Source organism: Lithobates pipiens, unplaced genomic scaffold (assembly GCF_037356315.1).
Source record: "Lithobates pipiens isolate NorthernLeopardFrog02 unplaced genomic scaffold, aLitPip1_a1.2 Scaffold_13, whole genome shotgun sequence".
In the NCBI taxonomy this organism is placed as follows: domain Eukaryota; kingdom Metazoa; phylum Chordata; class Amphibia; order Anura; family Ranidae; genus Lithobates; species Lithobates pipiens.
Window position 1 is genome coordinate 146,556,073 of NW_027507718.1, and position 26,375 is coordinate 146,582,447.

At 45.8% G+C, this 26,375-nt stretch overlaps 1 protein-coding gene across 21 annotated transcripts in view; it reads right to left on the minus strand.

Moving 5' to 3' along the window:
- PTPRS (protein tyrosine phosphatase receptor type S) overlaps positions 1-26,375 on the minus strand; it is a 733,740-nt gene that overhangs the window by 643,356 nt on the left and 64,009 nt on the right. Inside the window, exon 2 of one of the 21 annotated variants that reach the window (XM_077475691.1) lies at positions 7,378-7,509. The exons of the other annotated variants lie outside the window; for them this stretch is intronic. The gene's annotated coding sequence lies outside the window, so the exon portion shown is untranslated. The remainder of the gene's footprint in view (positions 1-7,377; positions 7,510-26,375) is intronic. 21 annotated transcript variants of the gene reach the window in all.

The window sequence follows — 26,375 nt, forward strand, 5'->3', positions numbered from 1 at the left end:
GGAACCAATTCCTATCGGGAAAACAGCTCGTCTGTATGCTGTTCCAACAGACCAAAAACGACGTATGCTCTGAAGCAAGTACGAGACAGAAGCTATTGTCTACTGGCTATTGAACTTCCTTTTTCTACTTCTAGTACATGCTGTATGTCACCGCGTTCTTAACGATCGGACTTTGGTGTGATCGTGTGTGTACGCACGAGTTTCAGCGGAACTCCGTCGGAAAAATCTTTGGAGTTTATTCTGACGGGAAAACCGATCGTGTGTATGCGGCATTAGATTGCCCTGTATTTGGCTCCATCCATCTCCCCATCAACTCTGACCAGCTTCCCTGTCCCTGCTGAAGAAAAGCATCCCCATGACATGATACTGCCACCACGATTTTTCACGGTGGGGATGGTGTGTTTAGCATTTTGGTTCAACTGACCAAAGTACCTTCTTTCACATGTTTGCTGTGTCCCCCACATGGCTTGTCGCAAACGAGACTTTTTATGGCTTTCTTCTTGCCACTCTTCCATAAAGGCCAGATTTGTGGAGTTCACAACTAATAATTGTCCTGTGGACAGATTCTCCCACCTGAGCTGTGGATCTCGGCAGCTCCTCCACAGTTACTATGAGCCTCTTGGCTGCTTCTCTGATTAATACTCTCATTGTCAGGCCTGTCAGTTTAGGTGGACGGCCATGTCTTGGTAGGCTTGTTGTTGTGTTATAATCTTTCCATTTTCTGATGATGGATTGGACAATGCTCCGTGAGATGTTCAAAGCTTGGGATATTTTTTTATAACCTAACCCTGTTTTAAACTTCTCCACAACTTTATCCCTGACCTGTTTAGTTTGTTGGAGAACCTTAGCAGAACGATGGCTGGGCGGTGGTTTCATAATCCTGACATCCAGCAGGATAGGTCGCTCGTGCGTGCCCCTAAGGGCACACAGCAATCGGTAGTGCGGTGTGCCGCTCTGACACACTGCATCTTCGATCTCGATGAAGAGCCTACGACAGAGGCCCTTTACCATGTGATCAGCTGTGTCCAATCACAGCTGATCACATCAGCTTTTCCTCTTTTCATGCTGACAGGGTGTGACTAAAAGGAGAGCCGACAAGAGGCTCTTCTGACGGGGGGGGGGGGGGTCTGCATATTGATTATCAGTGCAGACCCATCAACGATGTTAATTGCTCGCCTAGAGTGCCAATCTGTGCCCACCAGGGATGCCAATCTGTGCCCACCAGGGATGCTTTTCTGTGCCCACTAGGGATGCTCGTCAGTGCCTCCTCATCAGTGCTGCCTATCAGTACCATCTATCATTGCCCATCATTGCCATCCATCAGTGCCCAGACTCATCGGTGCCCATCAGTGATGGAGAAAACGTACTTATTTACAAAATTTTAACAGAAACAAAGAAAAACTTTTTTTTTCAAAATTATCTGTCTTTTTTTATTTGTTTAGCAAAAAAATAAAAAACCACAGTGTTGATGAAATACCACCAAAAGGAAGCTTGATTTGAAGTTATAACATTTTCATATGGGTACAGTGTTGCATAACCGTGCAATTGTCATTCAAAATGTGACAGTGCTGAAAGCTGAAAATTGGCCTGGGTAGGTAGGGGTGAAAGTGGTTCTAAAGCCTAAATATTTTTTACCTTAATGTATTCCTTAAATTTGTGTGGCCTGTGAAATGGCGACAAACGTCAGTACCCTATATTTTCTATAGGCGATGCTTCAAAAGCCCCCTATATGTCATCAGTTTAGTGTTACGGAGGTGGTCTTGTGCTAGAATTATTGCTGTCACTCCGGCATGTATGGTGATATGTAACATGTGTATTGAAATCAATGTTTAAAGAAATTGACCGCTCTCCTCCCATTCTTGTTGGTGACCCGGAAAGCGATGTGTATGACATCACATTTGGGTCACCATGTCACTTTCCCTGGCTAGCATAGCCGGAAAAGAATGTATTGTCATTGACATGCCCTCCACCTGTCGGCACCCGCCATGATGATCCCAGAATACATGGTGGGGGATGCCATTGCAGGGGGGTATGGAAGCAATGGTGCTCCATTTTTTTTTTGAGGGGGGGCGCAAACAAAGCCCCAACCAACCCTCTCCCAGATACATTGATAGATAGATATTATTATTATAAGCGATTTATATAGCGCCAACAGTTTACGCAGCGCTTTACAATGTATATGGGGGCACAACACAATTACAGTACAATACAAGATAGATAGATCATAAAACGTGATCTGATCTTCATGTAAGTCACAACAATATACAATCACAGTCTGCTTAAACTAATAACACACAAAGAATTAAATGTCACCATGCTTTTATTATCCTAGGAAGAGTAGCAGCAGTGCTGAACTTTCTCCATTGATAGACAATTTGTCTTACCGTGGACTGATGAACAGCAGGGCTTTTGGAGATACTTTTATAACCCTTTCCAGCTTTATGCAAGTCAACAAATCGTAGGTCTTCCGAGAGCTCTTTTGTGGGAGGCATCATTCACATCAGGCAATGCTTCTTGTGAAAAGCAAACCAAGAACTGGTGTGTGTTTTTATAGAGCAGGGCAGCTGTAACCAACACCTCCAATCTCATCTCATTGATTGTACTCCAGTTGGCTGACACCTCTCTACAATTAGCTCTTGGAGATCTCATTAGTCTAGGGGTTCACATACTTTTTCCACCTGCACTGCGAATGTTTACATGGTGTGTTCAATAAAAGCATGGTAACATTTAATTCTTTGTGTGTTATTAGTTTAAGCAGACTGTGATTGACGTATTTGTGGGTGAGGCAAAGGGTCTTGAACGTGATCCGATTTTTTACGGTTAGCCAATGTAAGCTCCTCAGCGAAGGAGAGATGGATTCCCAGGGTTTTTTTTCCTGTTAGGCCGCGTACACACGCGGGGACTGTTCGCTCAACTTTGTCCGTCAAACAGTTTCAGCAAACAGTCCGCTCAAAATTAGCATGGACGGACTTGCCCACACACGACGAACGAACAGTTTGCTGAAACCGTGCGCGATGACGTGAACGGCACGTACGACGGGACGGAAAATACAACGTCCTATACACTGCATTACAACTTTCAGCGTGTAAATCCTTTCTGAGCATGCGCGGAACTTAGTTTGACGAACAAGCCTACACACGAGGGGACTGTTTGCTGAAACCAAGTTTCAGCGGACAGTTTTTCGGAAATTCCGAAAAACCTTGTTCAGCAAACTGTTCGCTGAAACTGTCCGCTGAAAGCCCACACACGGGCGGACTGTCCGCCGAAACACTGTTCAGCGGACAAAGTTGGGCGAACAGTCCCCGCGTGTGTACGCGGCCTTATCAGCCTTGCCGCCGTGTTTTGGATCAGTTGTAATCACGCAAGTTGATATTGTGGTAATCCTATGTAAAGCGAGTTTGTGTAGTCCAGCCGTGAATTAATGATTGTTCCAACTACCACAGCTTTGTCATTCTTTGGGATAAAAGGGATGAGTCTGCGAAGCATGCGCAGCAGATGGTGAGATCCACTGACTACTGCTCCTATTTGCGCATCCATTGACATTTGTGCGTCTAAAATAACCCTGAGACTCTTGGCTTTGGTCTTTGGGGAGATAGTCTGCCCAAAGACGGTTGGTGGAGACCAGGAGGTTTTGGTTGCAGGCTTATGATTTGGGTGTAAGATAAGAAGCTCTGTCTTTGATTCGTTCAGCTGGAGGGAGTTAGTGGTCATCCAGTCCTCTATTGATTTGAGGCAGTTTTCAAGTTGTTGTTGGTGATCTTTTTTTCCATTGATCCAGAAATAAAGTTGCGTGTCGTCAGCGTAAGCCCTTGTACACACGGTCAGAGAATCCGTTCGGAATGTGTCCTATCGGACCGTGTTGTCGGATAATCTGACTGTGTGTGGTATGCATCGGACTGATTCCGTCGGAATAGCCGTCGGACCCAATTTTCCAACTTGTTGGAAATATTTTCCGACAAACTGGTCCGATAGGACATACTCCGATCATGTGTAGAGAATTTTGATCGGACAGAGTGCCACGCATGCTCAGATCAAATTCCTACATCAAAGCTATTGGCTACTAGCCTGAATGTAGTCCCATCGTAACGAAATTACGTCATCACGTTCTGAAAGATCGGATTTTTCAACAACTTTGTCCAACCGTGTGTATGCAACAGTTTCGGACAAGATCGGACGGACAAAATCCAACGGATTTGGTTGTCGAAATCTCCAACCGTGTGTACAGGGGCTTAGAGTGGAAGCAGAGATCTGAGCATCTGATGATTTGAAGGAGTGGGGGAATGTAAATGTTGAAGAGAATGGGTGACAAAGGAGAGCCTTGAGGGACTCCGCAGGTGACTGCCCGAGTTTCGGAGAGGAATTTTCCTAGTTTCACTGTCTGTGACCGATTTCCTAGGAAGGACGCGAACCATTGGAGATCTATGTCTTGGACTCCGGCTACTTCTGTGAGGCGGACGAGTAGAGTATTGTGATCTACTGTATCAAACGCTGCACTTAGGTCTAGCAGTACGAGGAGACACGGCTCTCTGTCATCCCAAATCTTGAGGAGAGCTGTTTCTGATCCATAAACCCGGGCGGAAGCCTGATTGCAGTGGGTCCAGGAGTTTTTTGAGTATCCAGGTGGAGTTGTAGCTGATGTACTACAGCTTTCTCCATGATCTTAGAAATGGTGTTGAGGCTTGTAATTGGCCTACGGTTGTTTGGATCCTGAGGGTCCAGGTTTGGTTTCTTGAGTAGAGGTTTGACGATGCCTTGTTTGAGGATGCTGGGAACAATCCCTTTGTGGAATGATCGGTTTATGAGGTGCGTTGTGGTTGGAGCCACGATGTCGGAGCATTCTTTCAGTAGTTTTGTGGGGATGATGTCAATAGGTGAGGTACTATCACGCAGTTTATTAATGATTTTTTTGCGGTGTCTACGGTAATTGGGGATAGTGAAAATTTTGGCGGTTGCGGTATGTTGGTGCAGACATCCTCTTTATGTATTTGCTGGCTGAGGTCGGATGTTTTCTTCTGACAAATTGTTTCCATGATGGTTTTGACTTTATCGATGAAAAAATCAGACAGTTTGTCACAGTAATCCTGGGATTCACTTTCTGGGGGTTCTAGGCACACCGGATTCATTGATTGATTGACCAGTTTAAACAGTTCCCGCGGTTGGTTTGCGGCCATTGAGATTGTATATGAGAAGTGGTCCTTTTTGGCTTTGAAGATTGCTTGACGATAATTCTCTGTGATACCTTTGTAGTTAAAGTGGTTTTCCTCGGTGGGATTTCTTCTCCATGTTCTTTCCGCTCTTCTGCGTTCTTGCTTTAGTACGGCGAGGGAGCTATTAAACCATCCAGAGTTTTTCTTCCTGATTAGAGCCCTGCGTTTTGGTGCTACCGAGTCTGCTGATTGCAGCAATGCCCTGTTCAGGGAGTTGAGTGTTTCCTCCATAGAGTGGTTTAAGGTTATTGTAGTTATCTTGTTGGACAGAGTGGATTTGAAGGATTCAGAGTACAGTTTTTTATGCGATCTGGTCCAGTGTGTTGTTGTTACAGGATTGTTTTTCGTTGGTGATGTTGGTAGTGATTTTGAATTTGATGGCGTGGTGATCCGTCCATGGCAGTGTTATGTTGTCGAGTATGTTGACATCAATGTTCTGTTTGAAAATGAGGTCCAGGGTGTGTCCTGATCCATGCGTGGGAGTCTTTATCAGTTGCTGGAGACCCGGTTCTTCTAGTTGATTGATGCAGGCAGTCACGATGGGGTCTTTGGGCTCGTTTGCCCAAAGGTTGAAATCTCAGAGTGCCAGGAAATTTTTGAATTTTAGGGTGTGCATTGCGAAGGATACCGTGAGGGGTGAAAGAAGATTGGACTTTGGTCCCGGTGGTCTGTAGCACAGTAGAATATGAATGGTGTCATGGGGTGTTGGTTGAAGATGTAGCATCAGGGTTTCCATAAAAGGCACTGGGTTCTGAGATGATGGTTTAGTGAGATCCAGGTGACCTTTATCACTGCTAGGCCTCCTCCTTTTTTCTCTATCCGGTGTTCGGTTAGTATCCTGTAGTTTTCCGGCACCAATTCGGTGAGGATAGTGTTGCAGTCAGAGGTTAACCAGCTTTCGGTGATGAGGCAGTCTACATTGTTCTCGATGATGAAGTTGTGTACTTCCAGTCTATGTTTGACTGCAGACCTGGCGTTAATCAAGGCGCAATCTAATTGTAGTGGTTGAGTAGATGTCTTCCTGTGGTTGGGAGTTGCTTGTCGTTTTAATAGTTGTTCTCTTTGAAGTATTTTTTTGTATGGAAGATGGCAATGTGGTGTTGATGTTCCTTAGTCTGTGCAGAACTTCAGCTGAGTATTTGAAGTGGCACATGGTTTGTGGATGCTGTTGATGGTACTATGGGCCTAAGATGATGATCCTGATCAGGGTATTGATCCTGAGGAGGGGCTAGGTATCAGACTTGCCGCCGTGCTTGAGGCTATTAGCGTGCAAGTTGATCAGGGGATGCCTATATGGATGCAGAAGGAGTTGTTATATTTGGTTGCTGACTGTTCCGGCTACCTTTACTTGAGGTGAAGGTCCCCGCTCAGAAAAGAAGTCTGGCTGTGATCTGGAGTAGTCGTCCTAGGATAGCGTGAAAAATGGAATGGAGGCCGGAGGTAGGGGTATGCTAACCTACGGTTGTTCTTGATTGTTCCAGAGGAAGGCGAAAAAAACCCTGGCAGTAGCAGCCAAATGCGCCAGTGTGGCAGAAATTCCTTCCTGACCCCTGTAGGCGGTCGGACGGAGTCCCTGGAACAATCACTGGGGGGGGGGGGGGAGTGGAGGTGCGAGCTTACCTGGCTGTGGTGGTCCCCGTTAAACAGTCTGGTTCCGGTGAATCTGGCTTGCTGTCAGCCTGACGTTTCTGGAGAGCGGTCTGGTTGCCCCTTGTAGTGGGATCTTTAAAATGGAGGGGAGGATGGAGGTTAGAGACTCCTGTCTTAACTCCTGTTTTCAACTCCTAGTTATTAACTCTCCACTTTAGTTCAAAAATCCACATGCAAGCCATCATCAGGGAGCAAGCTCCTAGAGGCGTTTGTATAACTACCTTTATACACCTGTGAACAATTAACCCCTTCCCTAAATTAGCAGGAAGAAAGAGAAAAAAAATGCTGTTTAAAAAGTGTCAGAAAAAAGGTCTTTTAAAAACTGCTAGCAAATGTATCAAATAAAGGAGGGGAAAAAAATAAATAAAAACACCCCCAAAAACAACACTTGCAAGCAGAAGCAGTCAAAAGCACAACTCCTGGTTATTAACTCTCCACTTTAATTGTGGGTGCCTCACCCACAAATGCGTGCATAGAGAAGCTCCGCAATACCTAATGGAGAAAATAAATCATTACACACCAAACCGCAGTCTTCGATCAGCCAACAAAAACCTCCTCCTTGTGCCCAAAGCCCGGTATAAATGCAAGGGGGATTGGAGATTCGCTGTCCAAAGGGCCTCGGCTATGGAATGCTCTACCAATCAACATCCACCTGGAAGAAAATCACCTGGCTTTTAGGAAAAAACTCAAGACCTTCCTCTTTTAGCAGATGATCAAAGCCCGCCACAGCGCCTAGAGGCAATTCAGTTCGCATTGTATTTAATTAATTCATTCATTCATTCATTGTTGTTACATTTTATGACCAATTTGTGCAGAAATCCATATCATTCCAAAAGGGTTCACATTCTTTTTTTTTGCAACTGTAAATACAGACAGATAGATATATACAGGTAGAAATATACAGATATATAGATATTTAGATACAGATAGATATATACAGAGAGATAGATATAGACAGAGAGATAGATATATACAGATAGATATAGATATATATATACAGATAGATACAGATAGATAAATATTAATAGATAGATAGACCTGGTTAAGGTGGGGATATACTGTCTGTAAACCATGGCTGTATCAGGACACAGTGCTGGTATATAGTCAGAAGATGGCATGCAATGAGCACATTATCGGGTGAATGACTGAAGGTTGATTCATGGGGCACAGAAGAAGCAGGTCACCCTCCACCTGCAGTCCGATCACAGATCGCAGTACAAGGTGCTGCTGTATAGTGGACACTGGACAGACACTGACAGGGTAACACACTCACTGCTCAGATCAAAGTACCTTGCTCAATGCTTCCTTCATTCATTCACGATCAGGGAGCCGATTTCCACACTGGCACAGAAACCAAAAGTAATGTTGCTGCCCAGGTAAAGCACCGCCCATGTCCTACAGCGGTGTCAATCCACAGAAGGATATGAAGAAGAATGACCAATGAGAGTGTACATGCGCTGTGCAATGTGCCTCAAAGCCTCACAAAACCCCGCAAATGAAGCGTCTTGCCTGCAATCACGGGATTGCATTGGCATGACGCTTCCACAGTAAACAGTGCACTTAACCACTTCCTGCCCACCGTATGCAGAATGAGGGCCGGGAAGTGGCTCTGTTATCCTGACTGGGTGTCATATGACGTTCAGCAGGATAACATGCCGGCACACGCCTTTGGGGGGCGCGCAGTTCGGCGATCTTGAGTGCAGCGGTGCTCCTCTGTCCGCTGATCAGTAAATGGCACTTCTGTCGGGGGGGGGGGGTTCGGGCTGATAATCAGCACAGCCCCCTCAGATGTGCCACAACACCTTTTAAAATGTGTCCACAAGCTGTCAGTCAGTACCCCATAAAAACATAGCTCACAGTGCCCATCAAAGTGCCAATCAGTGCCCTTATCAGTGCCCACCACAGTGCCAGTCAGTGCCCAGCAGTAAAACCTGTCAGTACCTCAACATCAGTGCTGCCCATCATTTCAACCTGTCAGTGCCAATCAGTACTGCCTATCTGCCAATCAGTGCCGCCTGTCAGTGCCCTTCACAGTTGCCTGTCAGTGCCCATCAGTGCCGCCAGTCAGTGTGGCCTATCAATGCTCATCAGTGCTGAATATCAGTGCCACCTATCAGTGCTGCATATCAATACCTCCTATTAGTGCCCATCAGTGCTGCATATTAGTGCCTCCTATTGGTGCCCATCAGTGCTGAATATCAGTGCCACCTATCAGTGCTTGTTGGAATCAGACAGGAAGTATTATTATACATCTACACAGCTGTTTGTACAGCCGAACTCCAGGCAGTTTCACATGTTTAAAAGCAAGGAATGTGACACAATTTGAATAGCAGAATGAGTTCTATTCAGCCCACCTGGAATGTACTGACTTCAAAGATAGTATGGCGCCGGCTTGTCTGCAAGAACAAAGGACAGCTGGTGGGGCGTCCGAGATCAAGCCACAAGATTGCAATCCAGTCGGAGCAGTTGCAATTCATGGGCAAACACTGCCCCCCAGAGGCCAAGTATGGCAGGACTGTTAGCCTGGGGGAGGAGACGCCCCAGAGACGCTGATTGGTCTACGGGAAAGAGTAGGATGGGCTATGGGGTGTGGTATGGCTGAGGTATGTTTAACAAAAAGGTTTTGCAACCATGAGGTCTCCCTCTGTCCCTCTTTATTCCATCAGGACCCAGTCATGAGGATCGATAAGTATAAGGCTTATATTGCACTGTGATTGTATGCTATGTATTATTGTAACTTCTACTGATACTTATGCACGCTATATTATTTCCTTGGGAAATAAATGAGATTTAATTGACCTTAGACCGTGTATTGATTTCATAGCCAAGGGTGGTAGCATTGTGGTATTAACAATAACATGTGCTTGGCGTAATAGATTGATAGATTAGCTAAACTATAGGGACTAGACAAAGGAATACATAACTGATAATAATAAGAATAGAGTGAATTGATCGGTTACTTCAGTGCTGCATATCAGTACCTCCTATCAGTGCCCATCAGTGCTGCATATTAGTGCCGTTTATTGGTGTCCATCATTGCTGCATATCAGTGCCCATCGATTCTACATATCAGTGCCACCTTATCAGTGCCAACTCATCAGTATCCATCAGTGCCGCCTCATCAGTGCCCGTCAGTGAAGAAGAAAACAAAATTTTATAACCGAAACACAGAAAAACTTTTTTTTCAAAAATGTTGTTCTTTTTTAGCTTGTTTAGCAAAAAATAAAAACTGCAGAGGTGATGAAATACCACCAAAAGAAAGCTCTATTTGTGGAAACAAAATTATAAAAATGTTGTTAGGGTACAATGTAGCATGACTGCGCAATTGTCATTCAAAATGCGACAGAGCGGAAAGCTGAAAATTGTCCTGGGGAGAAGGGACACGAAAGTGCCTGGTATTAAAGTGGTTAGGACTTTTAAAAGGGACATTTTTTATGGGGCGACAGCACAGCCACCTGAATGCTTCCACCCGACAGGCAGGAGTCAGTTTTACACACAATACCAGTGGCTGCAGCCATTGAATGTGTGTGAACCCCCCCCCCCCCCCCCCCCCCCGCTGTCAAGTCCCTAGAACGCACAGGCCTGGCAGTGAAAAGGCTACACCTGGGTGGCTGTATTCTAGGGCATAAATAGGATATAATAATGAGAAGAAAGAGTCCATTAACCACTTCAGCCCCAGAAGATTTGGCTGCTCAATGACCAGGCCATTTTTTGCGATACGGCACTGTGTCGCTTTAACTGACAATTGCGCGGTCGTGCAACGCTGTTTCCAAACAAAATTGATGTCCTTTTTTTCCCCACAAATAGAGCTTTTCTTTTGGTGGTATTTCATCATCTCACAGGTTTTAAATTGTTTCGCTATAAACAAAAAAGAGCAACAATTTTGAAAAAAAAACACAATATTTTGTACCCCCAAATTATTTTTATTTTTTAAAGCGAATTTTTTCCTCAGTTTAGGCCAATAAGTATTCTTCTACATATTTTTGGTAATAAAAATTGCAATTAGTGTATATTAATTGGTTTGCGGAACATTTATAGCGTCTACAAAATAGGGGAAAGATGTATGCTATTTTTATTATTTTTCTTTTTACTAGTAATGGCGGCGATCAACGATTTTTATCAGGACTGCGTCATTATGGCGGACACATCGGATACTTTTAAACACTTTTTGGGACCATTGACAATTATAATTATAAATATCACTGTCGGGGAAGGGGTTATCAAGGGGTTAAATGTGTTCCCTAGTGTGTGTTCAAACTGTAGGGGGATGGGAGTGACTGAAGATAGTAGGAACTCACGATCTGCCTCTCCTCTCCTCACAGAACAGGGATGTGTGTGTTTACACACACACATTCCTGTTCTGGCTCTCGTGCCCGCAATCTTGACCACCGGTCACGCCCATTGGCACCCCCACAGTGCAGCGGGCGCACCTGCTATTCCACTTAAAGGAACTGATGTACAACTATGATGGGTCACGGGATCGTGCCGACCTGCCGCAGTATAATGTGGCTGGTCAGCAAGCGGTTAAAAACAAGGCCAAGGCTTCACCGTCGGCATTCCAACACTACAAAAATGCATTAAAAATTGTAAGACCACGGTCAGAGTGGCTAAAATAAACCACGAGAGAGACACATAGTGGAGGAGTGTAAAAAGATCCCCCAATTTTTTTAAAATATATTAATAGTAAAAAATGCAAGGTCAGAGCATATTGGCCCCATAAGGCTAATCATGGGAAGTTGGTTACAAATGACAAGGAGAAGGCAACTGAATTAAAATGCATTCTTCTCCCCCAGTTTTACAAAGAAAAAAGAGGGGTATAATAAATAAGAATGTATTGTTAGGCCCTTTTCATGCTTGTGCAACTTGACAGCCAAGTGACTGACATAACTTGAGGCAATAGATAAATGAGGTATAACTATGGCCTATGGGTCACCCACTCAGTGCCACCTCAATCCTACAGTGCCAGCAGCAGGTAGATGTGTTGAACTATTCGATATCATATGTCGATGTCTCAGACATTAAAACAATAAAAACAAAAATTATAGATAGATAAACATAAAATTAGCAATATAAAATAGAGTTGAAATCAAAACATAAAATAAGACTAAGCAGCTGTTTAAATAAATATAAATAAAGTATTACAGTAGTATAACCAGAGCAAAAGTCCTCCTTGCATCAGATAAATACTAAAACAGCGCTAAAACGAAAATAAAATATTTATATTTTTATTTTATTTTTAGCGCTGTTTTAGTATTTATCTGATGCAAGGAGGACTTTAGCTCTGGTTATACTACTGTAATAACTTGAGGCAATGCCTGTGTAATCTTGAGGTCTATGAACATCAAGTTGCATCAAAGTCAGATCAAAGTAGTGCAGGGACTACTTTGAAGTCACACAGATATGAACTGTACCCATTGGAAATCATGGGGTACGACTTGTGTGAAAGGGGCTTTAAGCAACACTGTTTGGAATGTACGGTTGTGGCTAACAGAAGACAGTGTTCAAAAAAGATTAGAAAAACTTAAAGTGGCCTCAACTTTGAAAGTCAATGAGACTGTGAATAGAATTTATAATACTATGATACAAGCGAAAATGTTAGCTCTTGGAATGGACCAAATTCCTAAATACGAAAAAATATGGCAACCTTGGATAGAAAACTTTTGCCATCAACATTTGATAAGAGTACTATTACCATGGTACTAAATTTGATAGGTTTTGGTTTAAATATGGTTGTTCAAGGACGTTGTGGTGGCTCCCGACCGAACCCTTTCTCTATACATCCCTCTCTTTCCTTCTACCCTTCTTCCCTTCTTATCTTTATTTATATCCAGATTTACTTCTTGAACTTGGAAGCTCCCACATAGGCTACCTATGATCATATAGAATTTTTACAGTTTTAATTGTAACTGTATAAATTAAGATATTTCATTCAAATGCAGATCAACAGTTGCTTATAACTTTATTACTTTTATTTAATAATATATAATAGCAATCTATACTATTCTTTGCATTTATATAACTGAGCTTCATTAATTTGATTGATAACAGATTATATTGTACACTTGTATAATTTACCTTTGAATAAATAATAAAATATTTTGACAAGGAAAAACTTAAAGTGGAACTTTACACACATTCTAAAAAGTGCACCAAAGTAAAGCTCACCACATTACAGTATAATGGTGAAGCTCACCACATTACCGTATAAGTGGTCTTTAGGATCCTCATGCCCCCATCAAAGCTGAGGAATCCTCAAATATGTGCACAGCAATCGTCACTGCGCATGTGCAGCCTGAAGAGTTTTCAGCATGTGAGAGAGATTTGCAAAATTTCTTATGCCCGGTTAAAGCAGAGATCCAGGCTAAAATGCAACTAGGTCTTGAACAATAGAGTACCCCATCTCCCTTCATTTTTGGATATAGTTTTCTTTTCTTTTTTTTCGTTGTTGTTTTGTAACTTTTTTGTTGTTTTCAAGCTGGTCTTCCATCCTGCCTGGCCGCAGCAAGGTACGTCATTTTCGCATTTGCATCGGCCCCCTCGTCCTCCTGTGTGTCCCAGAAGACGACGGGACCATTCTGAAAGTATAGCGTGACTGCCGATATCATGTGATCCCTGGACAGATAAGTGTCCTTATAGTAAAAGTTAGCTGCTACAGTATTTGTAGCTGCTGCCTTATTTTTTTACAGGCTGGAACTCAGCTTTAAGTTGCCATCGCGATACCAGAGCAACTATAATTTTCAGTGCGATCCCAGCAGTGTTTATCCTTCTTCCCCTGTCTGCTCTGTTCCCGAATCCTCTGCCTGGACCTGCTCATTTGCACACTGCCTGTTCTCACAGTCTACCCCTTTCCTACACACAGCTCGGTTCTTCTCCCCTCCATCTATCTGCTGTGCTTCCCTGTTTGCTTATTTCCCTCAGCCTCATCTCCTGACAGCCTGCAAATTACTCCACTGATCAGAGGGCAGAGTAATGGTGGTCTCATCTGTGCAAACACCTCGGACCTAGCCCCCTCACTGTAGAGTGACCAGACTTCCTCGGTTTCTGGAGACAGTCCCCGGATTAAGAACACTGTCCCCAGATATGTCCCTGGATTCAGGAGGGGTGCCCATACTTATTGCTAACAGCCTAGCCCATACTTATTGCTGACAGCCTAGCTGCATGTCCCAGCAGGACATGCAGCAATGTCAATATCCATCCAGCACAGCCAGGGATTTATGGGCAAGCTGGGAGCGTACTGCTGCAGTGACAGTGAGAGTGTGTGGAGCTGTCAAAACCAAGCTCAGATGTCAGGGATGGGCGGAGCCGATATGCAGAGCTCCGCCCCCTCTGTCAGACATTCCGTGCATAAATAAACAGCCAGTGTTTATGCACTGGTGGCCTGGGAGTAAGGTGGCAAGGGGCAGGACCAACTGTAACTAGTGTATATGTACCCACAGCAGGTAATTCAGGTTTATTATACACAGCTGTGGGTACACATGCAGTAGTTACAATTGGTCCTGCCCCCTGCCACCTTCTTCCCACCAATGCATAAATGCCGGTGTTCTGCTGAGAAAGTTTCCCCCTGGCGGATAATGACCTCCTGTACTGCGCAGGTGCAGCGCTTGCGCAGTACGAACCACGACGTAGCCGCCGAAAATAGCTGAAGCTAAACACCTGTGAGTCAGCTGTACACGGCGCCTGCGTGCCACCACTGTTGTAAAAAAACACTTTGTAACAGGGCCCCTCGCGGGAACCACAAACAGATTTGAGTAGAAACACTGGAAGCGTTCCGATTCCGGAACTGGTACAATCAACCCCCTGATTCAGCATGTCCCTTACTGCCCCTAGCAGGGCCTCCCAGTGAACCGGAGACGCGGGTATGCTGGAGGGGGAGAATCTGTTTGGCGGCCAAGAGAGAAACTCTATCTTGTAGCCTGTGGAAATCAGGTCGCAGGCCCGTTGGTCGGATAACCGGGAGGTCCACCGAGCTGAAAACTCCTGAAGGCGACCCCCCACCCGAGATGTGGGTGGGGGCAAACCGTCATGCAGTAGCACTTTTGTTCGCAGGCTTGTTAGGCTTGCGGTTCCAGGGACGCTTCTGCCCATGGATGTCCTTTCGGGCTGGGAACGTTTTGTCAAAGCACCGGGCGGACGAAAAAGCCGACCAAAGAGCCGTTCGCCAAGGAAAGGAAGATCCGTCAGGGCTTTTTTGGATGCCTGGTCAGCAGACCAGCATTTAAGCCAAATCAGACGCCTCAGCACCACAGCTGACACTGAAGCCCTGAATAACAGAGGGAGAGTATCCAGGGCCGCGCCACAAACTTACTTAAGGCCTTGCACTAGTTGGTCTGCTAGTTCCACACAGACAGGGGAGGCGTTTTGCTCTCCCAATTCGCGGTGCAAAAGTTTTGCCCACTCAGTCAGTGTCTGTGACACCAGTGCGGATGCCAGTACTGGTCGCACGGCTGACCCCACAAACGTAAACAAGGAATGAGCCACCGCCTCGGCCTTCTTGTCCCTGTGATCCTTGAATGCATGAGTCCCCTCTACCGGGATGGTGGTTACTTTATTTAACCTGGATACTGGGGGGTCCACGACTGGAGGAGCCGACCATTTCTTGAGAAGGCTTTCCTCAAAGGGGTAACGCACCGCCATGTTTTTGGGGACCGAAAAGGTCCTTTGCGGCCGACCCCATTTCCTGTAGATGAACTTGTCAAAATAAGCCAAATACGGGAACACCTTAGGTGAACGTGCTGGCTTGTGGGACCCAAAAGGGACCGATACATCAGCAGAGGGATCTGCTGGCTCCTGTATCTTAAGGGTTATCACGCACTGCTGTGATAAGTGCTCCAACAAGCGCTTTGTTGTGCCTGGACCCGGACGGGGAATCATCCTCACTGTCCGAATGGTCCTGGTCAGCCTCGTCTGATAGGTCAGAGCAGGGGTCACCAGCCGCAGCAGGGCCCGAGTCTGCATCAGAGCTCTCCCTCTCTAGGGGCTTTTTATGTGCACCTTTCTTTCCACGCACCGCCTCTATTTTAGCAACAAAAGAGTTAAGGACCGCCGTCAGGGTGTCCATGGGCACAGCGCTATCCGCAGGTGACCCGGTTGCAATAGCCTGGATTTCAGGGGAAGAAACACCAGTTTCTGAAGCCATGCCGACCCTACCCTGTCTGCCACCTGCAAGGGGACTTAGGACAGTGAAGGTCCCACCCTCCTGCTGCTGCTGCGTGGGGGGGTAGGGGTACCTAGCACCAGACTCACCACCCTGGGGCCTTCTGTGAATGTTACTAGCCGTGCCTGTAGTCCCTAGGAGGTTACCCAGTTGCAGAGTTAAGAAACTGTGTCGGCAGCAGCTGTATAGAATAGCAGTGAAACGTTCTGCAGAGCTTGCACCAGTGTTCAGGGAAGAGCCATCCAGCATCCTGTATACACAGTGGACACAGGAAACAGCATGTGAGAGCACATGTAAAGCTGTCACAAGAGAACTGCAGTGAAAAGAGCGCTCGGGCTTCAAAAAAATGGCCACCAATGCAACTAATAGGAAAATCCTATAGAAAATGGCTGCTGAGGCTCACAAGGGGAACCTGCTTTGCCCACAGTCAAAATGGCCACCGGACAGCACCATGCGGTGACAGGAAAAATCGCAGAATAGTGCTGCCTGCCTTCAGCCAGAACACCTCCACAGACACCTTTTGGGACCCCCCAGACTGGGACCAGGACCAACGCTAGCAGCACAGAGCCCCCTACAGGTGAGAGACCGAGCGAAAACCCGACACACACACCGCCCGCAGCACATGCAGCCCCCCCCCCCCCCCGCAGCGGGGATGAGGGGAGATAGGGACGCGGGAGAGAAGAGAAGGAGGTGAGGTGGCCCCCGAATCAACCTCCTAGGGAATGCCCAGCTGCTCACCCCACCGAAGCAGGGAAAGCCGTACTTACCAGTCCTGAAGAGCTGGGAGACATTCCATCACAGACCTACTCCTGCGCAGTTACAGGGTAGCTGCTAGCCCGGTATACTGTGATCCAGACATCAGTAGCCCGGTCATATGTATACCCCAGAGCATTGAAGCTCACTGACCACCTCTGGAGCTGAGGTATGTCGTGGCCTGCCAAGCCTTAGCTGCGGCCTGCACACGCTCGATGGCTGGACTGGGGAGACTACAAGGATAACTTAACCAGCGTGTCACCCAGCCGGCAGTTGATAGAAGATCCCAGGATCTTTCATCTTGCGCAAAAACCATCAAACCTGAATCAAAAAAATGTACCCTCAGGGTTCCTAGGTCATTCTCCTTCTGCCTGGGAGCAGGTAAGGTTGTTAGCATAGGGTCCGCCCCCCGGGGCGGGACTAAAGTTCTGTGTATTGTGTTACAATTTTTGCCTAGTTCTCCTAATGGTAGGCTAACAAACCATTTAGTTACAGGGAGGAGCTGTGTCGGTCAGTGAATATAAGAGAAAAACACTTTGTAACAGGGCCCCTCGCCACTTTTCGGGCACGGCCTCGCTTCACTCTGCATATTTATATTCTGACTCTATGTCCACTTGGATGGTGGGGCTTGAACCTGGACTCAGGGTAGAATGTAGTGTGCAGTGTAGAGCCGACGATCAGCTGTTCATCTTCGGAGACTTTCGGTGGCTCTGTATTCGTTCATACTGTGCAAATGCAGCACATGCGCAGTAAAGAGGGGTCCTTATCCACCGGCGGAACTTTCTCTGCAAGACACCGGCTGTTTGTTTATGCACAGGCTGTCTGACAAAGGGAGCGGAGCTCCGCATATTGGCCCCACCCACCCTTGACATCAGAAGTTGGACTCAGCTCCACTCACTCTCACTACTCAGGCAGCTGTCTTAGGGCACAGATCGGAAACCCTGGGGGTGTGTCTTGGATGTCCATATTAGAGAGCAATATCTCTGTCCAGCATCTTTCCCTGGGGAGCTTCAGACACAACTTCTGAAGGGAGCAGGTTTGCTCACTCTTCTGTCAAAACTCCATCCCAACTATCTGATGCTGCGCCTCCTCTCCCCTCTGCAGAGTCCTCAACATCTCCAGCGCACAGACTGCATGCCTCACCATCCCCCCCCCCCCCTCAGACACTGGAAGTAAAGCTACTTAGCCACCTGCAACTGCTTTCACACTGTGCAGGCTCATTGTGGGTTCTCGCAACCACATATAGCTAAATTGCACTGCTCTTATGAATTGGCACCCCACGCATCTCAGCCCAAACTTCCTTTGCGGAAACCACAGGAAAATCACATGGTCAAAAGACCATGCTTTTTTCCCTGCCACTGCGTTTTTAAAAGGGTGCACCTTTTTTGAGGAAAATGCAGGCACGGCAGACCATTTTAATGAATGGGCTACCCTGCCCACACAAGTGTGAACCAAAGGGATAGAAGAGGTATGGTCAAAGCTCATTTAGCTGTACCTCTTCTATGGATCACAGGAGTGCAGCTTGTTCTGCACTCCTATGGAAAAAACACAATATTTTTTTACTTTTTGCTATAATAAATATCCCCAAAAATTTTCCCTCAGTTTAGGACACTTTTGGCGCTATTTTGGGACCATTCACATTTACACAGCGATCAGTGCGATTAACCACTTCAATACAGGGCACTTAAACACCTTCCTGCCCAGACCAATTTTGAGTCTTCAGCGCTGTCGCACTTTGAATGACAATTGCGCGGTCATGCTACACTGTACCCAAATGAAATTTTTATCATTTTTTTCCCACAAATAGAGCTTTCTTTTGGTGGTATTTGATCACCTCTACGGTTTTTATTTTTTGCGCTACAAATAAAAAAATACCGAAAATTTTGAAAAAAAAAATGTTTTTTTTTGTTTCAGTTTCAAAACTTTGTAAATAAGTACGTTTTCTCCTTCACTGATGGGCACTGATGGGGCTACACTGATGGGCACTGATAAGGTGGCACTGATGGGCACCAATGTGGCACCAATGAAGTGGCACTGATAGGCGGCACTGATGAGCGACACGGATGAGCGACACGGATGGGCGACACGGATGGGCGACACGGATGGGCGACACGGACGGACACTGATAGGTGGCACAAATTGGCACTGATAGCTGACACGGATGGGCGGCACGGATGGGCATGGATAGGCGGCACAGGTGGGCATGGATAGGCGGCACAGGTGGGCAAAGATAGGCGGCACAGGTGGGCATAGATAGGCGGCACAGGTGGGCATGGATAGGCGGCACAGGTGGGCACTCATAGGCGGCACAGGTGGGCACTCATAGGCGGCACAGGTGGGCACTCAGGCGGCACAGGTGGGCACTCATAGGCGGCACAGGTGGGCACTCATAGGCGGCATCGGTGTTATAGTAATGGATGCCAATCAGTGCCAAACAATAATGCATGCCAATCAGTGATGCCCATTGTGGCCACTGATTGGCATCCATTATGGGCACTGATTGGCACCCATTGTGCTGACTGGCACCCTGGTGGTCTAGGGAGGATTATGGATTTTTATTACCTTTTCCCTGGTGGTCTAGTGGTGTCCCTGGTGGTCCAGTGTGGGCATCCTCGGGGGGGCTGTGCTGATAATCGATCAGCACAGACCCCCCCCTGTCAGAGGAGCAGCCGATCGGCTCTCCTCTACTCGCGTCTGACAGACGCGAGTGAGGGAAAGCCGATCACCGGCTCTTCCCATTTACACTGTGATCAGCCATGATTGGACACGGCTGATCACATGGTAAAGAGTCTCCGTCGGAGACTCTTTACCGAGATCGTAGTTGCCGGGTGTCAGACTGACACCCCGCAACAACGATCGCCGCGATGCGCGCCCCCGGGGGCGCGCAGCGGCTCATTATCCTAATCACGTCATATGACGTCAGGTTAGGATAATGAAACCACTTTGCCGCCGTCAATTTGTAATAGGGCGGGCGGCAAGTGGTTAAAAATGCATTGATTACTGTGTAAATGTGACTAGCAGTGAAGGGGTTAACCAATAGGGGGAGCTAAAAGGGTTAAGTGAGTCCTAGGAATGTGTTCTAACTGTAGGGGGGATGGGCTACGTGTGTCACAACACTGATCACCGCTCCCAATCACAGAGAGCTGTGATCAGTGTCCTGTCACTAGGAAGAATGGAGAAATGCTTGTTTACTTCAGCATTTCCCCATTCTTCCTCTCCATGATCCGAGACGATTGCGGGTATCCCCGCGGACATCGAGTCCGAGGGACCGCGATCATACTCACGGAACTTGCGGCGGGTGCGCTCGCTCACAATGCCGCGTCTTAAAGGGCAACATACAGGTACGTTAATATGCCTGCCCGTGCCATTCTGCCGACGTATATTGGCGTGAGCCGGTCGGCAAGTGGTTAAAATACTAGTCTTTCATTCCCTAACGCTGCACCCTCTCTCCTACCAGGCGCAACATGGACATTTTAGTTTGCCTACCCTGCCATTACATAGCAGGCGGGTGGCAGGTGGAGGTGAAAGGGCCAGATCTTGCCTGTCTGATGTTGGGGTGCAGTAAAAATTGTGAGAGGGCAGAGGATGGGAGATCAACAGGGCAGTGTACAGAGGATCAGCAGGGCAGGGGATAAGGTTAGCAGTTTGCATGGCAGTGTACAGAGACACCCACTGTCACCTTTTTTAAAAGAGCATGGCTGTATGTATGGGGCTCCACCAACATAGCCGCATCATTCATTTACAGATTCCTGTGAATAAATAAAACTCAAGTACCATCTTGCACCATGTTGTAGTTATCAATGGGCAGCAGGGTTGCTGATGAGCGCTCCCATAGTCCACTGACATGTACTCTGGCTTATAATCAGTGGTATGGGCTGAAAGCTGGAGGACATGTCACAGGAGCCCCATTGCATGCATGATCTACTGATTGTGGGTGCAATGCTTTCTAGGGCCCTGCTGGAAAAAATAAATGCACATTTAAACTTTCTTTAAACCAGGAGGGAGGGAGAGGAGTCTAGGGAATCACAGAGCAGGGAGCAGCAGTTCTGGATGGCAGAGATGGTATGCATGGGTCCTTAGCTTCTAAAAACATGGCAGAGTAAAGTGGAGAGGACCACCAGTTTAGTGGGGCAGAACCACCTCAGAAGTAGTGCAACAGGACCTGGGAAGGAGTGGTGGGTCAGCAGCCTATGCAGGGAGAGTATGAAGAGTCTGGGGAACAGTAGTGCCATGGTACCCAGGCCAGGAGATGTACCGTCAGCTCAGGAGATCGGGTAAGAACAGGGCATACTCACTGCTACTTGCTAGAGAGCACACTGCTGTGACGGAGAGGATTGCCAGACAGAACAGCAGCATTTAACCAATAAGGAGTTAGATAAGGCTGTTGCACCAGGCCTGGCGTACACCCCTGGCTTGCCCACTAATCCCTGGCTGTGCTGGATGGATGTTCACACTGCTGCATGTCCTGCTTGGCTGCATTAATTTATTATCCACCTTATGCCACCATTCTTGCCTGGCTCCTGTATGCTGGTAATCAAGATTTTAGAAGATAAGTGTGCTATGTTTAATTAATTGCTGAACCTTGCACTCTGTACAACGCACTCCTGAACCTTGAGCTCTGTACTTAATGCATTCCTAAACCTTGTGCCCTGTACATAATGCATTCCTAACCCCTGCATGTTGTAGCATCCTCCTGAATCATGCACAAAGCATCCACCCTGCATGTGGTATCCTCCTGTGCCTTGTATGTGGCATCCTCCTGCATGTAGCATCAGTATACAGGGAGCACACTGACCACCAATATGCAGGGCCAGAGGTTATCAGTATACAAAGGACAAATCAAGTAAAAAAAGTATCATGCAACAAAAAAAATAAAAATAAAATCTCAAAAGCAGTAAGGGAATCTTGTTAGCTGGTTCTCTCATCTAATGTGAATTAATAAAAAGCAAAAAATGCAGCGCTGCCCTACACTTCATCTATAAAATTGTACAAATCGACTAATAAGTGCAATGGTAAAACCTATAAATGAATATCCAGTACAAATCAACCAATGTATTGCAGTATAGTAGTGATAGTGTCACCCCCTCTGCAGATAGTGGTGAAACCCCCCTATATACATACTAACAATAAAAAAATATATAATATGTACATCAATTATTATGATTATATATAGGGTCTCTCACCATTATTTGCACATTGCAGCTCTGCAATATTTCTTACCTTGAGCAGAGAGGGTGACATCATCACTACTATGTTCTAATACATTGGTTGATTTGCATTCCTGTTATTATTGTATGTAGGGGATTTCACCATAATTTGCACATTGAAGCTCTGCAATTTCTCAAAATATTTTTGCAGAGGAGTGAAACAATCACTACTATATTGCAATACATTGGTTGATTTGCAATGGATATTTATTATACAGTAGGTTTTACCAATGCATTTATAAGTCCATTTATACAATTTTATAGATGAAGTGTAGGGATGTGCTGCAATTTTGGGCTTTTTATTCCTATTCAGAGGTCAGGACATACTGATCACCATTGAAGAAACCATTAGCATCCTCACTTTTACCTCAAGCGCCCCCAAAAAAATTGTCTGGAGTCGCCCCTGCCCGCATTGGATTTGAATTTTGCTGCCTCATCCCTCCCTCCAAGGTTTTTCTCTATCTTATCTTCTTAACATTTGGTAGTCCTATGCCAAAAAATCCTAAGAAGTATCTTTTTTTTATCTCATGTACAAAATGTGAGAAATAACGTATGTCTAAAGCCTCTATCACACGATCATATTTTCCAATGGGGATGATAGCTGTTGGTCGGAGAATTCAACCATGTGTATGCTCCATCGGACAATTGTTGTCGGACTTTCCACTAACAAATGTTGGCTAGCAGGTTTTCACATTTTTCACGGACAAATGTGTCTTGTCAGATTTTCAGAGTGTGTGTACACAAGTCCGTCGGGCAAAAGTCTAAAGTACAAACACGCATGCTTGGAAGCAAGGACGAGCCAGAAGAGATCAGTCTTGTAAACTAGCGTTCGTAATGGAGAACGGACATTCGTGACACGGCAAATTATGAAATCTCTTCTTCTTTAATGGGATAATAATGAAGCTGTTTTGCGGGTGATACTGATGGAGTTATTGCAAACGAATTTTCAAAGGCTTTTTTTTTATAGTGAGATCAAGAATAATATAAAATTATGCTTTTTTTTTATTTGGGCAAGTTACCACAACACCATTATCGTGTAGTTTTTTACGATAAAAGATACAACTATGTTGGTGTCCCTTGTCAATTTTACATTGTATTTTTTTTCAAATGTAACTGCCTAGTCCCAAAATGTAATTTGAAGTAAAACACATAACCAAGTATTATTCTACACAATTTTTTTTATTGTACATTAAAAAGAGAAAACAAATAAAATTAGACATGTTATCTGCCAATAGAACTTAACCAAAAAGTGCATTCTATGCATCCAAAAATATGGAAAATATACCAAATCAAATCATTATTTAACCAAAAAAATAATGTCAAAGCAATAACTCCAAGGCCAATAGTAAATAACCCGTTATCGCCCCCGATTCCGCAACATGTCTGGTTGACGAACGGCCGTTCAGAAACAAACAGAAAAGCACAAAATGAAAAGCGCGACTCAACACTCACCAAACTTCTACTAACATGAAATTAGCAGGAGCCCAAAGGGTGGCACCAAAGAGCTGAAAAAACACGTAGTATGTCAGTGCGTTCGTGATTGCTGGCCAACAATTGTGTGGCTGTGTGTATGCAAGACAAGTTTGGGCCAACGCTCTTCGGACAAAAGTCCATGGTTTTGTTAGCCAACAATCCGATCGTGTGTACGAGGCTAAACAATCATTCTATAAACACATACCACATACACAGCATAGATCATATGAGGAAAATATGCTTATAAAATAGTTTACTATTTGCCAATAAAATAAATATATGTCCCTAGATTTCATTTAAAAAATCTGATCACCTTACCTCACTGAGATCAGGAATGTAGTCGGGACATAAGGCTGAGGGAGATAAGCAGGTCGGGGAAGAGGTGCCAGTGTTCTGTCAAATAGTGCCCTGGACGGGTGGCAAATGTATCGCCATCCATCTGTTTTGAGCGGGTCTTGTCGGATCAGATGACTGGTGGGTGTCAGCAGGCACATCTTCGCTGACATCCGCCTGCCCATATAAGTCAATGGGCGGAGCGCTCAGATCCACCTGAAAAACAGACTGGCGGATCCGAGCAGGCTGACTGTGTGAAAAGGGCCTAAATCTCCACAATTGGACAAAGATGGCAAAAATAAACCTTACAGGTGTAATAACCTTTCCTTACCACCATTCCACTGCAGAGACAGGGAACCCCCATTCCTCCGCACAGACAGGGAACCCCCATTCCACGGCCGAGACAAGGGCCACCATTCCACCGTAGAAACAGGGATCCCCATTTCACTGCAGAGACAGACAAACTATCATAATAGTAACCTCCACTGACCCAAAACACCAATATTGCACCCTAAATGATTTTTCTTTTAGTGTTAGGCCAGGTCACTAGGGATCATTGATTAACTGTTTAGAAATCTATGATGGGCTATATGGGCATTATTTATAGTTATAGACTATTGGAATGACATACTGGTAACACACCTGCCTTGACATCAACCACAAGCATATTGAAGAAAGGAAACAAACGCTTTTGACAGCAGCAACCATCTATAAAGACTTTGCCAATGATCCGCAGCTGAACTTTTGGTGTGAGTTCCACCTGCTCTGATAGTCAAGTATCTGAATTCTCCTATCTGTTCTGATAATGAAGTAACTGAACTGTTTTATCTGCTCTGATGCTCTAAAGTGCCTAAACTGTCTGTAAAGTTCCAGCTACCATGTGCCTGAGCATCTATGACTTGTGAGCTGCAATAGTCTGGAGGATATGGACTTTGTATTCTACAGTTCTTTCAATTCTACAGCAGTGCAGTTGTGCTGCAGCTGCGATCTGATCACCAGATGTCTAACCCTAACCCGGCACTATTTTTAGCACTGCTTTACCATCGTTTTGCTGGCGGTATCGCAGTGCTTCCCCATTGAGTTTAATGGGGAGTAGCGGTGAGTTCACCACTCCTTAACCACTCCAAAGAAGCTGATGGCAGGACTTTTTGTGACGTCCTGCTAGTGCACCGCTTTTTTCAGGTGCTATACAGTCGCTATTTTTAGCACTAGAACTTCAGAGAAAGGGATTTTACGGAGAGTACAAAAATCCCATTTTCTCTTTGGTTCTTTGACAGACACAGCTTCTTAAATTTTTGACCTTAGGGACGTCCCCAAGCAGTGTCAAAAAACCAGGGGTGTAAACAGCAAAACATCAACTTCACCTACATCAAAAGGAGCACCTCAACAGAGGAGTCGCCAGCTTAAACGGCCACCATCAAAACCTGTGGCCAACTTATGTTTCATAAGATGCGTTCACAACAAACTTGTGACTTAAAGAAAGTGTAAATTGCAACCTTACACAGCCGTCTGTAAAACCTTGCGGCCAAAGCAAGCATCCGAAGATGAGCTTACGTCAACTTTGTATACTTTAGGGCCAGTTCACACCAGATGCAGTTCCATTCAGTTCCGTGTGCTTTTTTTCTGCACTAGAAATGCATGCAGAGTGTTTTCCATGTATTCCAATGGCTCTAGTTCACACCATGCAGTCAGTTTCTGGTCAGTTTCCGGTCAGTCTCTGGTGCAGAAAAATGGAACTGCACGGAACTGCATGGCCCTTAGTGAAAGTGTGAACGGACGACACACCTGGAGACACACACTTGATGTCGGAAAGCCCAGGAGGATCCAATTACCCTGATGGAATGAGCCGTGACAGGAAAAGGGGGCACCAGCCCCTTTAACCACTTCCCGACCAGCGCATGACAATGTACGTCGGCAGAATGGCACTGGCAGCCAAATTGGCGTACAGGTACGTCCATTTGAAATTGCCGCCGTGCCATTGCGTACGTGCGTGCAGGTCGGGACGCCCGTTAGTGCGGTCGTGGGTTCCGCCGACTCGATCATGTGGATACCCGCGATCATCCCACGGGGGGGTGCTGAGCGGGGAGATGCGGAAGTAAACAGCATCTCCCCGTTCTGCCTAGCAACAAGTGACACTGATCTCTGCTTCCTGTGATTGGAGCAGGGATAAGTGTTCACTAACACACAGCCACACCCCCCACAGTTAGTAACACGCCCCTAGGACACACTTAACCCATAAACTGCCACCCCCTGGTTAACCCCTTCACTGCCAGTGTAATTTACACAGGAATCAGTGCATTTGTATAGAACTGATTGCTATATAAATGACAATGGTCCCAAAAATGTGTCAAAAATGTCCGATGTGTCCGCCATAATGTCGCATTCACAATAAAAATCGCTGATCGCGCCATTACTAGTAAAAAAAAAATATTAATAAAAATGCCATAAAACTGTCCCCTATTTTGCAAAATGGTCCGGTCTGAAAGTGGTTAAGGCATAGGCTTGAACCATGATCTGTCTGATCCACCGAAAAATGGTGGTCGACGAGACCGGCAGACCTTTTTTCGGACCAGCCACCGAGACAAACAGAAAGTCTGA